This window comes from Manis pentadactyla, chromosome 2, assembly GCF_030020395.1.
Source record: "Manis pentadactyla isolate mManPen7 chromosome 2, mManPen7.hap1, whole genome shotgun sequence".
NCBI lineage: Eukaryota > Metazoa > Chordata > Mammalia > Pholidota > Manidae > Manis > Manis pentadactyla.
Genome location: NC_080020.1, coordinates 7,219,620 through 7,246,939, shown reverse-complemented (window position 1 = coordinate 7,246,939; position 27,320 = coordinate 7,219,620).

The following is a 27,320-nucleotide window of genomic DNA, read 5'->3' as shown; positions in this document are numbered from 1 at the left end:
TTGTGACAGAGACCTTATAACCCCTAAGGTACCTCTAGAAATATTTTAAAAAATCATTCTTGGACCCCTGATTCTGATAGGCCATTGAATTTTGTGGGGATCTGTCTCTTCCACTGGCTTGACAATTTGGTGATTCCGTAGTAGTAGAAGGTAACTCTAGTGGGCTAATGATTATGCTAACCACATGCCTTCACAGGATGAAGGTGCTGGTGATTGCTGCTCTGTCCAAGAGGCAAAGTTTGCATCTAAAAGCAGATTTGCCTCAGTCTTCCAGATGGTTCATGTCTGCATCTGCTCTTTGGACTCTTCCTCGCCTCCCCGATGTTTTGACTTCTTACTGTGAAATGAGCTAAAGGAAATGTTCAATGCATCTTGAGTTTATATTTGGATTGGGTGTTCATGTCTCACCTTTTCTAAAGAAGTTATTCTTCAAAAGACTATCGTTCTTTAGCCTTTAACAGAATATTGTTATCTTATTTATCTTGTGATTATGTTTAATTCACCTTCCCAGAAGGGGCGATGTGTCTTTGTTCAGGGTCAGGATTTGGAGAGAGTTTTTTATCATTTTGTTTTGTTTGTTTTTGAAATTGTGTGTTAATCCTTTCACCAACTAGTGAAAGAGGAAAATGTATGTTTTCTGAGGTCCTGGGTTACCACGGTCCAGGTCCCATGGGCTGTGAGGCCTGGAGGTGGAAAGGTCAGGAAGGTGTGTGTCAAAGCATAACCCACTGGCTGAAGGGTAGTTCTGGACAGTCAGGTTGTTCCCGGGCACCGCTGGTTGGCAGAGCCTAGTGAGGGAAACCTTCACTTAGGTGTGTCTACACTGCTTCCTCCTCTGTCACCCCTGACTCCTCCAGCCCACCACGGGCTGATGTATGGCCCACCAGCTCTCTTATGCTGGCTGAGGTTTCCAGAGCCCATTCAGGGATCCCTCTGGGGTCAGCCTTTGCTCGTTTTAAATGTGAGCAATCTGCTCTGGTGAGCACCACGCAGTCTGGCAGATTTGAAGCATTTTTTCCTTGTTTATATTAATGTTCCTAATTTTTCAGAGCTGATACCAGATTTCCTCTTTTTAAAAAAAATGCCCCTTTGGCAATTTCAATGGGATTTGGGAGTAAAGCAAGCAAACCAGTGGGATCAAACAGGTTTTTAAAAATATGTCATTGGCAATTATTCAGTTGCTTAAATAACAATGATGCTATTTTCACATTGGGATAATATTCTTAGGATCTAGACCCATAATGCAACTATTGCCCCATGCATATTGACATATGTACCTCTTTTGACGTATAATTGCTAAATTGCTTTTCTAAAGGGTGGATCCAATTTATGATACATGAAGATATGAAATGGCAAGACTCTAACTCATCACTCACATATTTCCTCCCTAATTTGGAAGCTAAAATAGCACTTGCTGCTTATTTTAATTTGTGTGTCTTTTACTCTTTTGAGAAAGAATGTGTTACCCTCACATCAGGGGCAGGGAGGTTAGCCTAGGGCTCCTGCTTGCCAGTGTCACCTTGTTACGTTGTATTTAAATCAGAATAGCTTCAGTTCTTTTGCGCAGTAGGAACCCACTCTCCGTGATGGCACTTCTGGAGATTTGAGGGGCTTATTTTTCCTCTAGTTGCTTCTTCTTCCAATGTTTTGAATCAACAGAATTCTCAGTCTCTCCTGTTTCTTACCTCATGTGACTCCCATCACACTGTCCCCTTTTCTTCACATCCCTCTGACACTCCAGACCATGGACAGTAAGTAGACCTAAAACCCCTTAGGATGGCAAACCACCTTCACATTACAGGTGGCACATTTCTATTTGTAAAAGGGCACACAGCCCTTCCTGCTCCTAGGAACTTCTCCCAGTGGAAAGGTCCCAGCCTCCCATCTTGCCAGCCCGTCTCTTCCAGACCACACCTTGTCCAAGTCCCCCTTGCCCCGGGTCCTGGTCGCCTCTCCCTTGCTTCTCGGAGGCCTGCAGTCCGGCTCCCACCGGACAAACCTTCACAACCGGAAATGGCCCATTAGGGTTTTGCTAAACTTCATGTAGTTTTCTTCCTGAATAATTACATCAATAACTTTAAGCCATTATTTATTCCTCCCCCTTCCTCTCACCATATTTTCTCTTTTCAGGTTCTTTGCCCTTTCCTTGATTGATGTCTTAGTGTTTCTCATCTTGGTGAATATCCTCTTTTGGTTCATTTAAAGATTCCTGAATTAAGAGAAAAATCATCATTAACAGATGTTCCCTCCACAATAAACAGGAGGTACTATTTCTTCATGACTGGTGAAAATGACTTTCTCCTAGAAGGATCAATACATCTTTCAAAAGATTATTACATAAATGGCTTCAGGCGGCAAAACAGAAACTCAAATCTCTTTTTCTATATATATAATTTTATATTTATATATAAATATAAAACTGTCTCAGGCTTATCTTACATTTTTACTTAGAGCAAATACCATAGATAGTCAATTTCTGAGCTCTGCTAGACAAAACAAACATCTTTGATTTGAATGTTACACACATGTTCTTTAATTTTGAATCCTATTCTGACTAGTTTGAGCATCATCTACTTCTAGAAACGTATTCTACCAAACTCAAATGCTTAGCTGTGTCTTTGAGGCAGTTACCTTATCTTGTTTGTTGTTATATCTCAGATGAAAAGAGGTAGATTTTTAGAATATGCAATTCAAGGTTGGGTACTTAAATCTTTTCTTTAAAAATCTGAGCAGCCATATAGCAGGTACAAATTAATAATAAATGCCCAGAACTTTTTCCAGTATTTCTCAAATCCTTCCCAATATATATGCAGTAGTGGCCATTTGATGACAGGGGTAAAGCTCTTCAAAGAGAACAGTGATTCAAGAATGACACACAAAGACAGATTGTGAAGAATCAATGGGTAATCAAAATTTTAAAAATTAAATAAAAATAAGTATTTAAGTGTACTTAAAAATATATAAACTAAGTCAAATAAAAATAAAGGGCTGTCATGTCAAGAACTTGAAGGTCTAAGTAAAGAAATTCTATGCCACTAAATCTCTATGACTGATGTAAAGTATCTGTCAAAGGGCTGGTGTGCATTTGCTGAGAGATAAGCAGGCTGCAGAAAAATAAGGAGGCTTCACACCTACAGAATCATGGTAGCAACCTTAACACTATCTCCGGATGGTTAATGATTCCAGAGTATTCTGGAGAGGTGACCTCATGCAGTCATGACGTGTCTAGACAGAGGGCTCATAGGCGGGCTTTGTGGTTTATGAGCTGTTATCCAGCAAAGCCGTCAAAATACAGCAAACTTCTTTCTTGTCACGTTTTCAGCCCCATGTTTCTACTGATTCATATAAAAATAATTCATAGAAACTAAATAAACTTGCAAAATATCTCCAGAAACTTTGAAGTACAGGGAAGGAAACAGTAGGTCTTAAGAACACACATGGTATTTTTAGGTTTTCTTTCACTTTGAAGACCAGGACCTGGAAAGTGAAGAGGAGACCAAAGGGATCAAAGTGAAAACTTGCTTACATGGATTCTGTCAGGGAGGAGACTTTGGTTTTCTAGACCATGGTCCAAACTTTCCAAATGGTGAGTTTTTTTCTTTTTTTAAAAGTGGGTCTTTAATAAGGGGCAGAACGCTTTCCCTGAACACCAGGGAAAAAAGCATTTTTCTTTCTCTCATTCAAACTAATAAAGGTTAATTATCTGATTAAGAACGTTCTTTTATCAATGTGGGTGGAAAGAAGAAAAATGCTTTTGTAACCCGTGCTTCCTGAGGTCATACTAACCTGTGGGAAGATAAATAGAGGTGTGTTTAGCATTCTTATTGGTAATGAATATATTCTTTGGTTCTGAGCCTGAAACAAATTATGTTGACATCCCAACACCCACTGCACTGTCCCCCACAGCTCTGTCCTTTGCCAGATAGATGAGTAGCTATTCTTCGCGTAGTGAGTGTGTAACATAGGGGCTGTGTGTGTGTGTGTCTCAGGCACGGTGTGTGAAAGGGGCAGAAAGGACAGGCCCGGTTCCTCCGTGCAGTGTATAGTACCTCGCACAGTTCCTGGCAGATACTTCTCGTGGACATGGTGAGGCTCAGGGGAATAAAGGGAAGCATACAGCATTGAACACAAAAGCCCTGTCTGGAGACAGATGAGTTTGAATTATTTCACTTCCTAATAGCATCACCTGGCAGATCATTTACCTTGTCTACCCCTCCAATTCTTCATCTTCAAAATGAGGATGATAGTATACCTTGCTTTAAAAATGTTGACTCCATGCCCAAAATAGGAGTAGTTCAAATTCCTTGTTAATACTTAGAAGCTTCTTGATAGCTTGGCCTCACACTAACCATAACCATTCCTGAATCTTACAATTTCCTAATACACCTAGTTCTCAAATCCCACCAAAGACAGATCCCCGAGGCACTGGGATCCGTTGGACAGTGTAACTCTGCATCTGACAGGCCTGTCCCCTTTTGTGCCTGCTAAACTCCTTCTCATCTTTAGTATTCCTCTCAAAAAATGTCCTGCCTTCCCCGACTTTTCTGCTTCATAAGGAGTTCGATGCTCTCCTCTGAGTGTACAATGAAATCTGAGTTTCTAGCTCTCTAGCAGATATCACTCCATTGTGTACTATGATGATGAAATTTATAAGCATTTTGAAGGGAAAATATATGTCTAATTTTTCTTTGTATACAGTTTCTAGAACAGTAATTGTACATAATGGCCTCTCAGTTAATGTTGAGTGAATTAAGTTCTTCCTTATGTGATTTTATATATTTTTTAAAAGATGATCTTAATTTGACAAATAGCCTCATATAACAGTTTATACAATAGCTCAAATTGAGAAATGAGTAAAATGAGTGAATCCTCTTACTGTATCACTACTGCTAAGTTCTGTACCTTGAGGCTGGTCGTTTCCAGCGTAGCTCATAGAAAAAGAAACAAACAGCCAGAAAATGTGAAAGTACGTTAAACTGAACTAATAAACAAAGACGTTAAAATATAAAAACAAGATACCAAATATTAACGAATAAGTAAAAAAAATTTAAAGATAATTCTGGTTAGGGTGCCAGTGAAATATAAACTCTAATACACTACACGTGGGAGTATTGATCTGTATCTGTAAAGCAATTTGGTAATATTATCAGGAGTCTTAAAAACCTTTCCATCTTTTCTGTCAATCAACTTCTAAGAATGTGTCACTTGGAAAGAAGCAGAAATGCAGGCAAACTTTGTGCACATAATTCATAATAGCAAAAATTGAGAGCAATCAAAACAGTCAACAGCATAGGAAGAATTAAACAAATTATAGGACATCCACACAAGAACTATTATGCTGTCACTGAAAATCTTGAGTCCCTGGAGTCTTTAATATTGCTGAGAAATGTTGATGATTAAAATTACATCCTCAGTGTCAGCACGATGATGGCAGATACGCAGCCCATGCCAACAGCACTTTTCAGAAGGTATCTTTATTTTCTTTGCTATGCTTTTCCTGTCTACTTTCAGTTTTCTGTAATGAACATATATTTTATAAAAACTTTAAGCATTCATTTAAAATAAAAACCTGAGCTGATCAGAGAGCTACAACTGTAGCCTCAAGTGGTTCTTCCCATAAATGGGTCCCTTTAAGTGCCCCTGAGCAAAGGCTCACTAATTTTTAAGCTGAACTTTGAAGCATTAGAATGGGTTATGCAAGAAAGGGAAAGAGCATTCCAGGCAAGGGAATAAATGGCATTGGTACAGAAGATGGGGTTTCATGATGGCCAGTGTTTAGGAATTGCAGAGTGGGATATGAGTGGTGGGCTTCAAAAAGATGACCCGTTCATACAGGGAAGGTCTGTTCTTGAACTTTGGTCTTAAATCTGCTGCTCATGGGGAGCCAATGGGGGATTTTTGAGAAAGGAAGTGAGGTGATTGATTTCATTCTAGAAATTGGTTCTCTGCCTGTGTTATTGAAACAAGTGTTCAGTAACTGCTTTATTTGAATAAATAAGTGAATTTAAGAGGTGTGATCGGGGAGACGGGGAGGCAGTATAAAGGTGGTTGCAGCCATCTTCAAAAGAGAGGATGATGGCCTGAACAAAGACAGGTTGGCTGCTGGGTTGAGGTGAAGAAATAGTTTAGAAAGAATTGGAGACTTTTCGCTTCTGGTCTCCCATGTAAGGAGCTTGGAAATCATCTCTCCCTGTTGACATAACAATGAAAAGCTTTGCAATAGGAAATCAACAACTCTGCTTAGATCCATGAGAACTGAGGTCTTGGACAAACCACTGCCTCCAAAATTGTAGGGACAGACAAGCAGACACAGAAAATCACAAATACTACGCGGGGAGGCCCTGGAGTGGAAAACTCTGCAGGAATCTGTAGTGATCTAGGAAAGCATTTTTAACTGAAACTCAGTGTGGGCAGGTTAAGAGTTAAAAGCTTCAGGAGGGCCCAGTTTTGGGGCGGGGTGCATACTTCGTGAGTTTTACCTGCAGGAGCCCTCCTGGGTTTTCTGAAGGTCAGGGAAAATCCCTTCATTCTCTGGCAGGAAGAGAGGGGCAAGTAACTGTTCCAATTATGCCCAGAGTATTCTGCTTTCTACAAGATTTGCCCTCAAGAGAAATATGCAAGCAGTCAGGGAGTGGAGTAAAATTTTTAAAGTGTTGAAGGGAAAGACTCTAACAGTACCTTATGCCCATTGAATTCTCCTTCCAACTGGAGGAGAAGAAAACTCGGCAGGTAGAATGAAGCTGAGGAGGCTTTATCGGTTGCTTGGTTGTTGGGGGAAGTGGTGGGTGAGTGGGAGGATTTTATGGTTATTTCTCTCTGCTGCAGAGACCGAGTAGATTAATCGTGGGCGAGCAGAGGAGGAGGAGGAGGCTGGTGAGGGACGGTTTGGACGTACGGAATTTAGGCACTTGGCTATATCTATGGGGAGCAGAGGGAAGAGCTAGGGGTACAGCTGTAGATGTGCACATACCTCAGCAGCATATGGGTGTCAGGGGACTTGATTCTGTCACCCACGGAGAGTATATCAAGGGAAAAAGAAGGAACTGAGAATCAACAGCATTTGGCTGCAACCGAAAATCTCAAGTGTGGCTTAAACAGATGGGGTTTTATTCTCGTAGAACAAGAAGTCTTGAGTCAGCACTTAGCTGGTGCAGAAATCTCTCTAATTTGTGTTTTCCTTTAGCTCCTACTCACATGTTTTCTGGGGGCAATTCCAGTCACATCATCTGCATTCTAAGAGGAAGAAGGGAGAAAGGTGCCAATTATCAAAAAAACAAAACTTTGCTGGGAACCCCACACCTGACTTGTGTGTGTATCTCATTGATTAGAACTTTCTCAGTGACCTACCTTGGTTGGACGATGGCTAGAGAGACAGAGAATGGGGGCGGAGTTTGCTTAGCTAACTAGTAGCGTCCACCACCGGTGGATAAGTGGAGGCAAAAAAGGAATCTGAGGAAAAAGACTGAGGGAAGAGGCAAACTAGGAAAGGAGGTCGTCCAGGAAACGAGAAGAAAATATTCCAGAATGCTTGGAGTTTTAATTCCATCAAACACCTCAGAGAATTCCAGTGGAATAAAGACAGCCACCTAGTGATGAAAAGGCCATTGGTCACATTAGCAGGGAAGTTCAAAGGGCGTGCTGGGGGAGGGGTCCAGGCTGCAGGGGGTTCAGGAATGAAGAGGTGGTGAGGTGCCGGAAACCCATGGGGCTACTCTTTTTCTTCTTTTGCCTTACTTGATGCTTACAAAAGCACATATGTAACATATATGTAAGTCGTGCAACATAGTGATGAAATGAACACCACTGCCTGCCACCCAACAGAAGACCAGATTATGGCCAATGCTGTTGCCTCTACCTGGCCCTGAGGACCACTCTGTCAGAAAGTTTGATTCTAAAGGACGGAATATAGTGAATGATGTGGGCTAGAGGGAGAAGGAAGCAAGAAAGGCACTTCTTTTCACCAAGACACATTGGGAGACTGGAGGTACAGGGGTGAGTGTAAACATGCCACCAGCACGTCAGTGCCCACCAGAGATCTCCCAGATGCAAAACAAGGCATCCGGCTAATTTTGCAGGGCGTGAGCTTCCCGACGGAGGACTGATAGCGCTACTCTTTATCCTACGTGGGCAGGTCTAGGAAGAGAATGATTAACACCAGAGGGAGGGATGCAGGTCAGAGCTCCCTGTTCGTTGGAGTGGAAAGGCACTCAAACGCAATTCCTGGGAGATTATAGGAAAGCATCCCAGCTCTCCGCCTGGGGTGAGCCATACAGCGGCGCTGGTTCAAGTCATTTAAATGGCTACCGTGAGTCCCTCCCGCAGGAAATCACTTTCTGTCCCCAAGCCTGGTATCCAGTCTCCCTGAATGCAGCAAATAAGGAAACACCACCCTTGGATAAACAAAACCCATGCCACAAGGCAGGTTTCAAAAAGAGACTCCGGGCGACAGAATCCAAGCAGTTCCTGACAATGTCCCTGCATCTGTCACCGCTTCACGGCTGTTACCACGACACCTGCTGTGTTCAGACCCATCTCTCTCTGAGAAGTGTCTCTCTGGCTTACATGTGGACAAACATAGTTTTTTCTCCTAACCAGGACGAAATCTGTCTGGATTAAAAATAAAAAAATAGTAACTCTTACCTTAACTGAGTAAAACACAGAAATATTTTGTGAATGTGAAAAGCACTGAGCTTTGAAAAGACCGGCTTCTGACTCTATAGAAACTACAATCTGTTTTTCTCCTGCACCTTTGCCAGTCCTTGCCTGGCCCAAACACAAACATTTGTTTAGTTACCATTTTTATGTGCCAGAAATGCACTACTTGCTTCAAATGGATTATTTAATTTGATTTTCATGTTTATAAGATTATCTCAAAACTTGTATCTAAATGAAGCTACTGGGGCTTGCAGAGGTGAGTAACTTCCCCGAGTTTACAAGGTGTATCACTGGCAGAGCTGGGATTTGAATCCCCTTTTCAACGCACCAGATTCAACTATGCTGACAGCCCTGATGTGCCTTCAGTCCCCACAGGATGTGCCGGAGCTTCTCAGAGAGCTGCTGCGCACACAAGCCCTCTGTTCTTCACTCTCCTGCCTCCCTCCTATTTGATGAGCTGTAGATGTTACATTTCTCTCTTGAAATAAAATCCCCAGAATTAAAACCCAGTTCTTCAGCTGAGGTCCGGCCTGTGTCAGATGGTGGGCCACTACTTTCTTTGCGATGAACATAATCTTATGTGAATACAGAACTACTCTGTACATTTATTTCTGTTAATTCCGTGTTGTCCATCCTGTGCAGTATCACAAATTTGTTTTTAGACCCCAATGAAGGATTTTCTATTTATCCCTATGAAATTTTACCTTATTTGTTTGTCTATTGCTTTAGCATGTTGGATCTTTTTCATCCAACATATTATTTTTTTCTCTAACTTTCTAGCATCTGAGTACCTTCATCCATAAAAATAACAAAATGACAGGTCCAAGAACAGAGCTTTGTGGCCCTACAGATCATTTTAGTTGCCACTGATCTTTCAAAGAATGCAGGATTCTTAATTCAACCAGACAAAAACACAATTAACTACATGATCATGTAGCAATACTTCAAAAATATTTCTTAATGAAGATTTTCACTGTCATGTAGCCTGTTTTGATTGAAGATATAATGTTCTCAAATCACAAACTCAGGTAGACAAGAAATGTAATCATGCTTTTATTAGACATATTCTCTATCTTGATCTATCACTGCCCCCAGTAGCAAAGTTCTTAATTCAGGTTAGTCCCGTAAAGTGAATTAATTCTGTGCCTTCTTGACTGTCTCTATTTCTTTTAGTAACAAATGAAGCAAAGTTATTGGTGAAAGCAGAGATTGTAGAGGGGAGACAGTATGTGTGTGTGTCTGTGATGAGCAGAGTCGAGCAGAAAGGAGATGATAAGAAATTGTCTTTTTTGGAGAGTGAACAAGCACATGTATTAAAGATGTGCTCATGTGAGCTGGTCACTGTGAACTTAAACAGAAGTGAGTCTTCTTGATTGTGTATATGCTGCACCATTGTTGCACTGCTTGAGGGCAGGTGGGGAGCAGGTGGATGGTGGGGTTTCAACTTTTCAAGTCCAGCGAATTGAAGGAGGCAGGAGTGGGGGTTAAGTTTATAGTCATGATCTACAGAATCTATGCTGAGCAGGAAGAGTCACAAGCACAGGGGGAAGATAAGATTGACGGCAGCAAAAGGTTGGGTCAATGTTTTGGTAGGGCTGAAAATTTCTGGAGTGGCACTCAGGGTAGGTGAGCTGGAAGGGAAAGATGTGACTTTCAGGGAGAGAGCTTTTTAGAGATTCCAGAAATGTTATTGAATTGAGAGGAAGTAATAGGTCATTGGAAGCCAAGAGCCTAAGGATTTGAGAGTTCAAGATGCTGAATCAGTTGTCCGTGTGGATGTTTAAGTTGTTGAGAATGATGACAGGAGCGGTGTGAATGAAGAATGTGCTCAGTCCACAAATTCATCAGTGAATGAGAGGGAGTGAGGTGGAGTTTACCCATGACAACAGCAAAGAGGAGCAGGAGGTCAAGGTGATGCCTGAATGTCAGATGATGGGGTGCTGGTCATCTGGAGCATCAGATACAACTGGATGGTTACGAGATAAATGTCAGCTGGTTGCCTATGCTTTTCCATCTTTGGATATTGTGGCACAGTGTGGGAAGGGCTGTAAATACAGAGTTTAAAAGAGAAAAAAATCCCACCCTCTTTACTTTCTGAACAATACTCCATGTTAATTATATCACAATATGCTTAACGCACCCCCTTGGCGATGACAAACATTTGGAGAACAAAGAAATCAAGTTGCGCTAGGGCTGGTAGCAAATGAAAGTGAAAAATGTACTAATAACTCAGCTGTTTTCTTTGATGGTTGAAGGAGTTTCACTCCAGGCAAATGAGACATAGAGGCTTTGCCTGGAGAACATAAAGAAAAAACCCTAAGCTACTAGAAGAAACAGAGTCATAATTGGACTCACTTAACAAAAATAAAAAGTCATAAAATGCAGTACTCTGTGAAATTATTGTTGGTTATTTCTTATAATGCAGCTGAATAAAATCCCTGAGGCTGTTTTGTCTGATTTTTTTCCATGTCGTATAATGTTGATGAATTTAGTGTGATTTCTGATGATGTAGGCTGAAAGTTACAGAAAAAAAAACATAAAAGATATAAGTGTAAGATAAAACTACATTTTACAATGTATTTAGAACAGGTTTTGTCATTAATTAGCTACAAATGTATGAAATTAAATAATATAATGTCAAGTCGTTAAATCCAAGAGTAAATGTATAATGTGTAATCCAGGAGCATATGTATAATATATATATTAATTTCTCTTCTATCACCTATAAATACCAATGTACCTTCTATTACATTTTTAAGTTCTAGCCATCTGTGAAGCCAACCCAAGACCTCCCATCTCCATAAAACCTTCTAGACCTTCCCTGAGCCTCATGGTCTCCTTCTCTTCTGAAATTCGATGGCATTTTCATGCAACAAAGTACTACTGATCACATTTTAGGTATCAATTGATATACCAATTTTCTGAAGGTTCTTATATTACTAGGGAAGCAAGAATTTGAATACTGGTAACCCAAACCCACATTTTCCCCATGATATCATGCTGGCTCCAACTCTTAAACTGTCTGAAGCCCAAGCTCCCTCCTCTTAATCACCAGTGGATCTATACCTTCTCTATCCAAGACGGTTGGCACTAGACGTATGTGGTCACTGAGCACTCGAAATGTGGCTTGTCTAAATCAAGTTGTGCCGCATGTATAAATCACACACCAAATTAAAAGACAGTGTAAACAGAATTAAAATAGCTTGATGACAATTTTAAAATATTTATCATATGTTGAAATGATAATGTTTTGGATGTACTGAACTAAGTAAAATATATTATTAAAATTAATTTCACCTCTCTTGTTTTACATTTTTTAAATGTGACTCCTAGACAATTTTTAATTTCCTACGTAGCTTATATTGTATTTATATTGGATAGAGCTGATCAAGACCATTTGTCCCTGGCTCTGTAATCACAAAAACTAATCATCTATATTCAGTTAAAGTTAAAGACAATGAAAATCTGCATAAGAAAGAAAGATAGTAAGATTATATATCCCAAATAAGTCAACCCTAAATCTACACAGGATCAGGTGTAAGCTTTGAAAGGTTCTGGAAAATTAGCCTACTCCAAAACATCTCCCCAGACAATCTTCATGGACTTCCTACCATTAGACTCATTCCTCTGGAATGTTTCCAAGAAGTGTCGTTACAATGAAAACGTCTTTGCAATGAATCAAGGTAAAAGAGTATATATCAGTTTGTCAGATTATCTCTGAAAGCGCTTTTGAGTGTATGGTTTTGATCTTGAAGAAATGAGAAAGATTGCAACCTCAGGCACTGCCGAGGAATATAAGATGGAGACTTGGAAATTTTCAATTATCAGATCAAGAAAATGTGTATTTTACATTTTATCTGAGAGACCACTTGTTGCAGGCATTTAGGAAGATGCAACTATGACATGGAACTACATTTATGGTTATCTCTTTGTTGAGAATTGGTGACTAATTTCTCTGAGTTGATTTACCCAGTCCAGAAATCCATATTGCTCAGTGCTGTGTAGACAGAGCTTTAGGTGGGCGGCACTCAAACATTTTGGATGTCTGAAATTGTTTAATTTTGATGTTTTGAAGGTTGTCTAAATATTTTAATTTGCATCAGGAAGATGGAATTGATTGTGAATATACATATCATTTAATGTGTGCTTTTCAGGTGAATTCATCCACTACACAGCTGTTTTAGATTGGCTTCTTTAACTTTTTAAATGTAATGTCTATAGCTGTAAATCACTCACCTTTACCCTGTCTTTGTGGTATCCTATAACTACTGGTATATCGTATTTTTGTTTATCTTCAAGTATTTCTAATTTCCCTTGTGATTTCTTCTTTAACCCATTGTTTGTTTGTGTTGTTTAATTTCCACACATTTGTTAATTTTCCAGCTTTTTTTTTCCACGTAAGAATGGTTATTGTGTTGTTCTGAGGTAGAGAGCTCTGCATATATGTCTGTTAGTTCTACTTGTTTTTGTATGTTGTTCAAGCCTTCTATTTCCTTACTTATCTTCTATCTAGTTGTTTTATTCATTATTTAAATTGGGGCATCAAAGTCTCCAAGTTTATTATAGAACTAGCTATTTCTTCCTTCGATTCTGTTAAATTTCTTTCAGGGAAGGTTTGCTCGTAATAAATTCCCTCGCTGGATGGCTGGGAAAGTCTTTACATTCGTTCCCCTTTGAAGGATAATTCACTGGCTGTCGGTCTCTCCTGGTATGAATTCTGGGCCTTCGCAGCTGCTGGAACGAACAACCGGTCCGAGCATGGACAATGGACCGCTGCGTTTGGGTCGCCGCAACCTTGGACCTGGGCAGGCATTGGGCTGGGCCCTGGGGTTTCTCAGCAGAGGCCCGTGTGGCTGCTTTGGGGCTTCTGTCTCCCGGGTGTCTGGATTTGCTGCCTGCGTGCGTGGCCCACCAGTCTGCCTCCCCTGTGGTTCTGGCTGGGCGGCAGCGCCCCCTGAACAGCCTTTGGGGCTCTGTGCTCCCCTGTATCTGGTCCCTGGAGTGAGACATCGTAAGGGGAGCGGGTAGGAGGCGACGGTGAGGACTGTGCTTTGCTTGATGGATGGCGAGGGCAGGACAATCCTTGCAGAGGAGTCTGGGACAGGAGACCTTCGTCATCCACGGCAAGCTGACGGCTCTCCTCCTACGACCTCCCTTCATCCCTGTAGAACCCCTGAGATCCCGCGAGACCCCCGTGAGACCCCGCGAGACCACCGCGAGAGCCCCGAGAGAGCCCCGCGAGAGCCCTCGCGGGCGTCCTCCGGCGCCAGCGCCTGGGGCGGCCGCGCCTCAGGCCAGGTTCCGCCCGTCCCTGAGCCGCCTGGGGTTCGCAAGGTCTCGGCCCGTCGTCTCCAGGCCGCGCCGCCCGGGTCGCACTTGCTCCGCGCGCTCCCGAGGCCTCAGAGCGCGCCCTGCGGGCTTCCCTGTGCCCGGTTTGCCCGGGAAACCTGCGCTCCACGCCCGCGACGCAGGCCCATCCCGCCGCCGTCGTCGTCGTGGGAAAGACCCCGAAATGCCCTTCGGGTCTCCGCAGGCAAGTCAGCTGGCTTCTTCCTCCCTCCTCCGCAGGTGAGTGGCCCTCCCGGGTCCCTTGCAAGGTTGGCTTTTGTCCTTGTCTTTGTGCACTTTGAATATACATGCAGGTGTAGGCCTCTCATTTTTGTGTTTTAGGTTTTGTATGTGTGTGTCTGTGTGAGATTGCTCCGAGCTTCCTCTGTGGGTGCTTGGGCAGTCGTCATAAATCTGAAAAGTTCTCAGCTTTTATTCTTTGTATATATATGTGTGTGTATATATATATACACACACATATATATATTTGCTCTGTTTTCTTTTTATTCTCCGTTTGATATCCCCATTATGCGTATGTTGCTCCTTTTATAATTGTTCTGTTACTACATTCTTTATGATTTTCAGTTTGGGAATTTTATCGGACCTATGATCAAGCTAATTGAGTTTTTTCTCAGCTGTATCCACTCTACTGTGTTCATCTAATCTTTATTTTCTGTTTCAGTGTTTTAGATGATTAGCATTTTCTTTTGATTTTTTTTCTTAGAATTTGTCTATTTACCCATCTCTTCTTGCTTATTGTCTAATTTTTCCATTGCAGAACTTAACCTATGGGGCTTACTTTAAAAGATCTGATAATTGTAATGTCTGTGTCATTTCTGAGTTTGGTTCTCATACTTGTTTGTCCCTTCAGACTTTTTTCTTGCTCTTGGCATGACTTGTAATTTTTGGTTGAAATCTGGGCACGATGAATTGGTGATAGGAACTGAGTTAATAGGCCTTTAGTGTGAGGTTCTATGTTAATCTGGTCAGTAGCTGGGCTGTGTTTGATACATGCCATAGCTGTAGGTGTGTCCGAGGCTTCAGATTCTTTTAGTGTGCTTGTTTCTGTCTCCCTTCTTGACTCTGGGACCTTCTCTGTACTTCTCCAGGAGCATCCATTGCCTGCAGCTTTCTCAGCTGTAACTCACTCATATTTACTGGAGCTTTATTAGTGTGGTGGTAAAGCATGTGGGAGAAGGAGCATTCTACAATCTTCCAATTAAATCTCAGTATTTTGCTGGGCCTGTGTCTGTAGCCTGTGACCACAGGTGTTTCTTGTACATATAGTGGCATCTGGGGGTGAGGCCTTCAGGAGGTGATTAGGTTATGAGGGTGGAGCCCTCATAGATGGAGTTAGTGTCCTTATAAAAGGTACCCCAGAGAGCTCTCTTAACACTCTAGCATGTGAGGAAACAGCTGCAGAAGGGCAGCCCAGGAGAGGGTCCACCCCAGAACCTGACCATGCTGTGATCCTGGTCTCAGGCTTCCTAGAACTGTGAGGAATGCATGTCTGCTGTTGGTAATACCAGTCTCTGGTATTTTGTTATGGTGGCCCACACAGAGCCACAGGGAAACAATTCTTTATGTTTTCATATCTGGTCCTCTTACCACCCTCTGCCTCTATCACATGATTCAGAGAAGAGGTCAGCCCAGCGGCAGGGGTCAGATCTTGCACTCTGAATCTCCTTTTTCTCTGAAACTAAAGGCCAGACCTACCAGGCTTGGCCCCCTTTCTCAGGAGGATCCTTACTCACTCTGATGACAGCATTTCTAGAGGACCCCGCACCTGTCCTGCCAGGTAAGCCCAGACATGCCTGAATCTCAGGAGTGGAATATGACCTGGCCTCACATTGGTTCTACACACACACACAAAACACACACACACACACACACACACACACACACACACTCAGTTTCTCATCAATTAAACAGCAACATGTCCCTCTTTAGACAATTATGTGTCTTTCTTGTTTTTTTTTTGAGTCTATATATAATTTTACATTTTTAATAGTCATGTAAAAAAAAGAAAGAGGTTAAAGTAATTTTATTGAAAACAATATCCAAAGATTATTTCAATAAGTGACCTATAAAAATTATTAAAGAGATGTTTTACATCCTTTTATTGTTCTGTCTTTGAATCTTGATATATAATTTACACTTTCAGCACATTTCAGTTTGGACTGGCCAGACTTCATATACTCAGTAGTGGCTTATATGTTGGACAGTATAGGTCTAGAATATAAATACTGAGATACTGAGTCTAAATAGAGTTGGTTTAGGTGCTACAGATGAGCAGTATCAGATATGAAATTTTCCAATGTGAATTTTCCTAATATATACTTTTAATTAGAATGAATGCTCTTTTTTTTTTGTAGATAATTATTTTTTATTGAAGGGTAGTTGACACACAGTATTACATTACATTAGTTTCAGGTGTACAACACAGTGATTCAACATTTATATACATGATAATTCTAGGTACCAGCTATCACCATACCAAGTTGTTACAATATTTTGACTATATTCCTTATGCTACACATTACATCCCGGTTACTTATTTATTTTACAATTGGAAGTGTGTACTTTTTTTTGTTGTTGTTGTGAGGGCATCTCTCATATTTATTGATCATGGTTGTTGATGACAATAAAATTCTATATAGGAGAGTCAATGCTCAATGCACAATCATTCATCCACCCCAAGCCTACTTTTCGTCAGTCTCCAATCTTCTGAGGCATAACAAACAAGTTCTTACATGGAGAACAAATTCTTACCTAGTGAGTAAGTTACATGGTGAACAGTACAAGGGCAGTCATCACAGAAACTTTCGGCTTTGCTCATGCATTATGAACTATAAACAGTCAGTTCAAATATGAATACTCATTTGATTTTTATACTTGATTTATATGTGGATACCACATTTCTCTCTTTATTATTATTATTTTTAATAAAATGCTGAAGTGGTAGGTAGATACAAGATAAATGTAGAAAACATAGTTTAGTGTTGTAAGAGAGCAAATGTAGATGATCAGGTGTGTGCCTGTAGACTATGTGTTAATCCAAGCTAGACAAGGGCAATAAAACATCCACGTATGCAGAAGATTTCTCTCAGAACAGGGGGGGTGAGGTTCTAAGCCTCACCTCTGTTGATCCCCAATTTCTCACCTGATGGCCCCCCTGCGACTGTGCCTGTCTTAGGTTGTTCCTCCCTTGAGGAATCTTACCCGTCTCTGGCTAACCAGTCATCTTCCAGGGCCATACAGGGAAATGTTAAGTTACAAATGACCTCAAGTTTATGTTCTTCAGTTGTTTCAAAGTAAATGGGGTGGTAATAGTACCTATCTTACAGAGATACACAGATTCAGTAATGTGATGCATGCACAGAGAGCGTAACCTATGAGTGGCACATGGTTAGGGCTTACAAAATGCAAACTCTTATTAGTCATTATTAGTCATTATTATCATCACTGGCTACCACTCCACTTTTTCTGAGTTTACTTCTGTTATGGCAAATTAGGCAAGGCTGTTGCACAGTAATGTGCAAATGTTCCATTTAAACACTAAGAGATAGATTCTTTCCTCCAACTACATGTTAATATAGCCTCCCTAATCATTTCTGTCTGACTGCAGGGCAGAGGGAAGGTGAATCCACACCTGTTGGCCTCTCATTCTCTGAACCACTTATGGAGACAGGATAGGAGAGTCCAGATATAGCACACAGATCAAGGAAAGTGCCACTCACTGGCCGTTACCTGGAACCCGTGCAGTGATCTAGAAGCTGGAGCCCGCAAGGTTCCCTACAGCTAGACAGAAGCCAGGAATGCTTCCCCTAGACAAGATCGTCAGTATCCTAGGAAGACCCACTTTCCTAGTCACCCACCACCTTAGCCTTGCTTTGAGGGGATTAGCTTTTGGACTTCAATAGCAACTTCATCATTTTACCTTTGTTGTGATGATTTTGTCTTTTTTGATCATTTAAAATGTTTTAGGACATAAATGTATAATTATATACTGTATATGTAATATATAATATATACTAATGCATAAAGCACTATGGAATATTATTACAAAAGTGTTTTTTTGATTAGTTTCCAGAAGAGTTCTTGTATCTCTTCCAGAATCGTGCAGCCCCTCTCCCTGCCGCCTCTGCTAGTGTTTCCATCGGCGTCTTCTTGGCCAGGTGGTGATGATGTGTTTGCTGTTCTGCAAGGAAGTATGAGAAAGACAGTGATATTGTATCAATTTTAAAAGCTTTTTTAAAAATGATAAATTTTTATGGGTTTTTTGTTTGTTTCAAGATGTCTTTTATGATGTAATAGTTATAATAGATGGTAGGAGGTTTTTTTAAATGCCATTACTTGGAAAAATATAAACAGGACTATAACAATCTCCCTCTCATTTTTATCATATTGTAAGTTCATTTGTATACAAGTAATAAATTCACTTAATTAAATAAAAAAGGAAAAAGTAAATGTTTTCCTTGCACCCCACCTACTACTGTTACTGATTTCTTAGTACTTTTGTAGTTTATGTGCATGTATATATATATATGTGTGTGTGTGTGTGTGTATCTGTAACACATTTTTTTTATTTTTACCCCTCTAACTCTTTTTAAGAAAAGATAATATTTACTGCTCTGCCCCTTGCTCTTTTCACATAAATGTATTATCCTGGAGGTTTTTTCTTTTTTTTTTCTGTATCAGCACATTGAAACATTTTCTTTCATCCTTTCTTAATAGTAGCATAGAATTTAAAGTAGGAATAAACTATAATTTATTTAACCAGTCTTCTAATGCACATAGTACTATTTGTAACTTTCTGCAGCTATAAACAATGCTACAGTGAATAGCCTGGCATATTTATCATTTAACACTCATGCAAGTTTATCTATAGGACAAGTTCCCTGAAGTTCTCAATTGCTAGGTCTGAGTATAAATGCAAAGGTAGTTTTTTTCCCCAATAGGTTTGTTTGTTTTTTATTTTGATATATTTTTTATTGAAGTATAATTGATATACAATATCATATTTGTTTCAAGCATAAAACAGTGATTTTACAGTTATATGCATTATTAAATCCTCACCCCAACTAGTGTAGTTTACTGTCAACGTAGAAAGATGTTCAGAACTCTTGACTATGTTCTCCATGCTGTACTTTCATCCCCCTGACTAACATATTATGATTGAGATTTTGTGCCACTTTATTCCCTTCATCTATTTCACCCTCCCAGCCCCAGTCAGTCCCCCAGGGTAACCACCAGTCACTTATCAGTGTCTAGGAATTTATTGCTGTTTGGTTCATTTTGTTTTGTCTTGTTTTTAGATTCCACATATAAGTGAAATTATATGGTATTTGTCTTTCTCTGCCTGGCTTATTTCACTTAGCATAATACCCTTTAAGTCCATCCATGTCGTTGCAATTGGCAAGCTTTGTTTCTTTATTATGGACGAATAATATTCCATTGTGTATATGTATTATATCTTCTTTATCCATTCGTCTATTGATGGACACTTAGGTTGCTTCCATATCTTGGCTATTGTAGGTAATGTGGTAATAAACAGAGGGGTGCATATGTCTTTTTGAATTGGAGATTTTGTTTTCTTTGGGTTAATTCCTAACTGGAATTACTTGGTCAAACATAATTTCTAGTTTTAGTTTTTTGAGGAACCTCCATACTGCTTTCCATAGTGGCTGCACCAATTTACATTCTCACCAACAGTGTAGGAGGGTTTCCTTTTCCCACATCCTCACAACCATTGTTATTTCTTGTCTCTTAGTGGCCATTCTGACTGGCGTAAGGTGATATTTCACTGTGGTTTTGATTTGCATTTCCTGGGTGATTAGCAGTGTGGAGCATCTTTTCATGTGTCTACCATCTGTATGTCTTCTTTGTAAAAATGTCTATTCAGATCCTCTGCCCAATTTTTAATTGTGTTATTCTTTTGGTGTTGAGTCATATGAATTCTTTATATATTTTGGATGTTAACCCCTTATTGGACAAATCATTTATTAATATATTACCCCATAGTGTAGGTTACCTTTTTGTTTTATTGATGGTTTCCTTTGCTGTACCAAAACTTTTTAGTTTGATGTAGTCCCACTTGTTCATTTTTGCTTTTGTTTCCTTTGCCTGGGGAGACATGTCCAGAAAAAATTACTCATGTTTCTGTTGATGAGGTTTTTGCTTATGTTTTTTTCTAAGAGTTTTATGGTTCATATCTAATATTTAGGTCTTTAATCCATTTTGAATTTATTTTTGTGTATGGTGTTTAGACAGTAATCCGTCCAGTTTCATTCTTTTTCATGTACCTGTCTAGTTTTCCAAACACCATTTATATTAACTGGCCATAGGTATGTGAACTTATTTCTGGGCTCTCTATTCTGTTCCATTGATCCATGGGTCTTTCCTTGTGCTGGTGTCATACGATTTTGCTTACTGTGGCTTTGTAGTATAGCTTGAAGTTAAAGAGTGTGATGTGCCCAGATTTGTACTTCTTTCTCACTATTGCTTTGGCTACTTGGGGTCTTTTGTTGTTCCATATGTATTTTAGGATTACTTGCTCAAAAAATGCCATTGGTATTTTGATAGGGTTTGCACTGAATCTGTAAATTGCTTTGGGTGGATGGCCATTTTGACAATATTAATTCTTCCCATCCATGAACATGGAATAGATTTCCATTTATTTGTGTCTTCTTCAATTTTTTAAATCAGTGTCCTACAGTTTTCAGAATTCAAGTCTGTCATCTTCTTGGTTAGGTTGATTACCACATATTTTATTCTTTTTGGTGCAGTTGTAAATAGAATTATTTTCTTGATTTATCTGTCTGCTAATTCATTGTTAGTACATAGGAATGAATTCGATTTCTGTATATTGATTTTCTATCCTGTGACTTTGCTGAATCTCGTTATTCTAATAGTATTTTGGTAGTCTTTGGGTTTTCTATATATAGTATTATTTCATCTATAAATAGTGATAGTTTTACTTCTTCCTTACCAATTTGGATGGCTTTTATCTCTTTTTCTTGTTTGACTGCTATGGCTAGGACTTCCAGTACTATGTTAAATAGAACTAGAGAGATTGGGTATCCTTGTTCTTCATCTTAGAGAAAAAGCTTTCAGCTTTTTGCTGTTGAGTATGATGGTACCTGTGGGCTTGTAGTATATGGCCTGTGTTTATGTGGAAGTATGTTCCCTCTATACCCATTTTGTTGAGAGTTTTTATTATGAATGGATGTTGAATTTTGTCAGATGCTTTTTTAGCATCTATTGAGATGATCATATGGTTTTTATCCTTCCTTTTGTTAATGTGGTGTGTCATATCTATTTATTTATGAATATTGTACCATCCTTGCATCCTTGAAATCAATTCCACTTGGTCATGATGGATGATCCTTTTGATATGTTTTTGAATTGGGTTTGCAGTATTTTGTTGAGGATTTTTGCATCTATGTTCTTCAGGGATATTGGTCTGTAGTTTTCTTTTTTTGTATTGTCTTTGGTTTTGGTATGAGAGTGATGCTGGCCTCATTGAATGAGTTTGGAAGTATTCCCTCCTCTCCTGCTTTTTGGAATACTTTAAGAAGGATGGGTGTAGTAACTCTTCTTTAAATGCATGGTAGAATTCACCTGTGAAATCATCTTGTCCTTGGACTTTTGTTTGCTGGGAGTTTTTTTATTACCAGTTCAGTTTTGTTCCTGGTAATTGTTCTGTTCAGATTTTCTGTTTCTTGCTGGGTTAGTCTTGGAAGATTGTACATTTCTACGAATTTGTTCATTTCTTCTAGGTTATCCAATTTACTGGCATATAATTTTTCATAGAATTCTCTTATAATATTTTGAATTTCTGAGGCGTCAGTTGTAATGACTCCTTTTTCGCTTTTCTTTTTGTTTATTTGTGTCATTTATTATTTTCTTGATAAGTCTGGCTAAGGGTTTGTCTGCTACGTTTATATTCTCGAAGAATCAGCTCTTGGTTTCACTGAAATTTTTCTGTTTTCTTATTCTCTAATTTATTTTGGCTCTGGCCTTTATTTCCCTTTTGTTATTTGATACTTGGATAGTCATAATTTTATGTCTTCATTAACAGTATAGAGTTCTTTCCTTTGCCTTAACTCTTTTTTAAAACTTAAACTCCACTTTATTTGCTATTCAGATTTTAATCCCTGCTTTTAAGTTATGTGTTTGCATTTGCCAATTTTCCTTTATTCCCGATATCCCATTTATTTTCCACCTTTCAGAGCCATATCTTGTGTATATTTAAACTGCCATTTATTGCTATTAGAGTTTTACTTTGTATTAGTTCTGTCAGTGTATTGTATTTTTTAGAGTTTATTTTAAGAGCCTTTTGTTCTGTATGGTCTGTTTTTTTTCTTTTGTGTCTCAGTGTTGAACGTTGCAAGGCAATTTTTCTGATACATAGACTCTTAATGTATTTTTCTAGTTTCCTTCTATTTCAATAATTTTTCTTGATATATACCTGTAGTTACTGGTTTAGTTCTTTTTTAGGGATGCTAATTATGTATGATTTGGATCACCTGTGTCTGTCATCTTTAGGTATCATTGTATATGTATAATCTTATCTCTTTATTTCCATTTTACACTGTTCACTGTTATCTTCTTTCTTCTTTAAATTCCTATATTTCTTCACTGAAGTTACTATTTTATTAGTTCTTTTGAATTCATAGTGAAATATTTGGTCATGATTTTTATTGGCTCCATGCCAATATTTTTTAGAGTATTCTTTACCCTAAGTTCTGTTTTTCCCCATTATTTTTATTTTATATTCTGATTCAGTTCTTTGCCTGTGATTTTTTTGTTATAACTCATCCAAATGTATTTTTGTTGGTCTAGACTTTTCTGAAGATCGGCACACGTGTGTGTGTGTGTGTGTGTGTGTGTGTGTGTGTGTATGTCTGTGTGTGTTTAAGGGTAATGTAGCCTTCCAGGCTTCACATTCTAAAATATTTTCTCCCTTTATGCTAAAATGTTTCTTCCATGTTACTTTTTGTTTGGTCTATTATCATTTGCTTTTCTTAGTCAAACTCTGTCCAGAGAGACTTCTTCAAGCATTCCTGCTAACCCCAGTTCCTACTCCCGTTAATAAAGATGATCTATATTGGTTTGTATATCAGAATGAGGCCTGTTATCTTCATCAAGTATATTTTACTTGGCTCTGAGATATCTACCCATTTTTATGGCTTTCTCTGAACTTCTACTTTATTTTATCCAGACTGAGCTCCTTTTGACATCCTCACACATATTTTGAAGTATATGGGCAATAACTATATTCTAGTCTTACTGAAAAACTGTTTTCCCCCCTTTCTCCTGGTTGGCCTTCATGGGACTTCCAGAAGGAGAAGAGAAAAGATGCTGACTTAACCTGCCATGTCCATCCTAGAAGTCTCTCCCTCTATGTTTATTTTAACTATATATCTCTGAGTTATTTTAGCTTTTAAAACTGAATCAATACCTAAGATTTTTCAGGTTCCACTGATGCAACTCAGCATCACTGAGACCCTTAGCAACTGATCCTAACTCCACTTTAATCAGTCAGTCAGTTTGGATAAACACAAATACTGTATGCAAAGTGCCATAACAGTAGGGTGCCCTTTACTAGCAATATAATGACACAGATACATGAACCAGAGTTGAATAAAGGATCTGTATTTAGTGAATTCTAGCTAAGTAGGAAAGTGTGTAAAGGAACTTTGCCAAATGTGAAATGTTTAGTGAAAAAAAGAAAGTGCATGTAATTTGATCTTCCAGAAAAATTCCCAGATACATTTAAATGCATAGTTCCCATTCAATTTGCTCTATTTTTCTCACATAATGTCCTTAATAGAACATGTTTTCAGCTAATCTCCCAAGCTAGATCATGAGCATTGAACTTATTACTGCTGTATCTCTAAGAATAGGTGGAGTAAGAGTTGTTTTTGCCTTCACTGTTTTTTGTCGTATGTATTTATTCAAGTGTCTGGGTGAGGAGGTTTTATTGTCTTTTAGCAATGATGAGAGATGGTGGCCAGTTCAGATGGATTAAAAATAATTGTCATAGCTGTGTTGTTTGTCAGTGGATACTTTAGTTTTCATCATAGATTTCTGCCTAGTTTGTATAAACTTATGCAGCATTTGAGCCAGAGATGTAATATATATATAAAAGGGCAAAAAGAGAATACATAACAATGGAAACGACTTTACTCCTTGCCCTTTGCTTTTGCACATCTGTAAGAGGAGAATAGAAAGATGATCCTAAAGTCCTTCAGTCCTAAGATGTTGTGCTCTTTAATACTGCTCCAGAGGCAGTGCAAGGGGCTGAACTACATAGATAATCTAAACCCCCAACCTCTAAGACCCCATGTGAGCAACTTTGGCCATACTAACTGACTGTGGTCTGGATGGATCTGTCCTTACCTTGACTAGAAACACAACTCTGTCTGTTGTAGTCTCTTAAGTGACTGATGCATGTTTTAGTTTGGTTTCCCATTAGTGGAATATTTATATGCCTAGTCAAAACAACAGCAATCATAGCTGAACTATTCCAATAAGTCTGAGAAGCTACGTTTGCTATTTTTATTGAAGGGAATCTTCAATGAAACCACTTCAGCTGCACTTAGAAATCTAATTAACCCTAAGGGGAATTTTTTTTTTTTAAGGGAGGACCCATGTCTTGGAAGCCTGTGCAGCATGAAACATGCCTCTTAGGCTCACACAGCCCTGCCTACCATGCTTTTGAAGGCACTTGCAGCTGTTGGCTATGACATCTAAAGCCGTGCTCTACAGATGTTAATATAAATCAGAAGGTATGTTGATGCAAGCCAAATTTCATTTGACAGGTTTTAGTTCAGTAACCAGGGTCCAGGTTTAACTAATAAAAAGTCTGTTTCTCATTCTGTATTATGTGTGAGTCACTCAACATGGGAGCCTTCCAATCAGTAGTCAGTTTGTGTCACCTCTTAATAGCTGTGTACATTGCCACCACTGTGGTTATTTTTAAATGCTTCTGTATTTAATGGTTAGGGGCATTGTCTTTAGGGGTCAGATGGTCTAAGGCCACATTTCCCTTCATAGCTGGGGGATCTTGGGCCAGTTAGTTGCTTATTAACTCTTTGGTTCTCTGTTTCCTCATGTTGTGAGGATCAAAAGAGTGGTCACTAAAGCACAGAATACAGGGTCTGTCACAAAGTCACATGGCTTTACAGTTAAGTTACATCATGCATTCAAGGAATAAAGCCTCCCAATTGCACCAGTTCTTCCTCATGATATATTTTATGAAGCTAAAGAGTTTTTATAAATTCCACATGAGGAAAATAGGAGATAAATCTCACTCACAAATAGTGATTAAAATAAAAAACAATCATATCTTAAATGAATTGGTAAATCAAATTCAATTTAGCTACATATATAAAATAGCACATCATTTCAGGTTCATCTCAGGAATTTCAGTGTTGACTTGTAAGTAGAAAGTCTTCCCTTGTAATTCAGCATATTAAAATCATATAGTCATCTCAGTAAGGCATAAAAACATTGAGTAAAATTCAACATACTTCATAACATGATTGTTAGTGCTGAGATTTTTAAAACCTTTTCATTTATAATTAGGAACAAGTCAAACATGGTCATTGCTTTCTTTTAGCTTTTGAATTTATAGTCCCAACCAGTGCATTAATATGAAAAAAGAAATAAGGTTATCAGGATTGAAGAGAAAGAAAGAAAAATCTCATTATTTGTAGAAGTTATGATTGTCTACAAAGAAAATCCATAATAATTTTCAAATAAATTAATAGATTTAAGAAGAGATTTTAGCAAGGTTTTTAGGTATATCATATGCAAAAAATTATTTCTATATGGCAGAAACAAAAATACCATTCTTAAAAAGATACAATTTAATCCAGCAAAAAATATTCATCTAAAATAAATCCCATGGAAAGTGTGCAGGACCATTGTGCAGATATTCAGAGAACTTTTTTGAGAGAGAGCAAAAATCTAAATTAAGAAAAATACTATGCTCATGATGAGGATTCAATACATAAGACAGTTTTCATTCAAATACATCTACAGATTCAAAACAGTTCAAATGAAAATTCCACTGAAATTTCTTTGATGATTCGTATAAGTTGATGCTAAAATATATGAAAAAGCAAAGTCCAAAAATAGTCAAGGCTCTATCAAATAATAAATTGGGGGAACTTTGCCCCATCATAATCAAGATTTAATATGAAACCCCAGAAATGAGGCTTCTGAATTAATCTGAATTATGTTCAGTTTTGATCTCAGATATTAAAATACGGAAATATACACATTTTAGAATTCTTGGATTACTGTGTTTCAAAATTTAAAAAAAATGTGTGTATACATATATATGTATATATACACTTTGCTTTCTTAGACATATCTCATATTTAAAATATTTTTAAGCACTTCTGACCTTCCTCTTTCAGTTTGCCACTATTCCTCTTATACTACTGTGACAAGAACTGAACACAGGATTCATTTACAGAATGGATTCAATTATAGGTGTCCTCACATAATGTGAACAAAGATTTCTATTCTGCTGGACTAAAGGATCACTATAGAAGTTATTTTTGCTTACTATACTATAACTAGGATTGTTGCAGAGTACTAGCTTCCAGATGGTTGGTCTGGTAGAGAAAAGATAGGGAAGGAGCTCACAAAAGAACATGTGCCACTTGAGGGGTGTATAGAAGGAAGAACATGCAGTTGCCACGCAACCAGCCTGTGTTCCCCGTCTTGAAATGCTAACTGTAAGTGGCACAAGAGCCTCAGGTCTTGCTCAGTGTAACAGTGATGTAGCCTCTCTTCTCCTTTCAGCTCCAGCTCCTTTTCCTTTCACACCCAAGGACAGGTTTCTGGAAAGAGTTCCTTAATTTTGCATTCCCTGCTGACATCTTTGCATCAAGTTGCCCGTGTTGAATGAATTTGACCCAGAAATAATCCTTGTCTTTTTGGAATTTCTTGGGTTAAAAGTATAAAAACCTAGAAAGATCTTTTAATGTATTTTAACTTATGTGTGGGTGTGTTTATGTGTGTGTATATTCTCCATATCTTTTCTAGAGATATTTGAGGCAGCTGGAGTGTCATGTATTTCATTCTCAGTTGATAAAACTGGATATGAAATTAAGTCCCTCTTCTATGATGTGTTCCACATTAAAAGTAAGATTTTTCAACAAGAAGAGAGTGTAATATAAAACCATGCTACTCTAGCTGCATGATAAAGATGGTTGAGTTGGGGGATATGTGAATATAGAGTTATTTACCAGTGTATGCCTTCATAAATGCCAAATAATTTCAAAAGCTCAGGTACCAGAAAATCCTAGTATTAA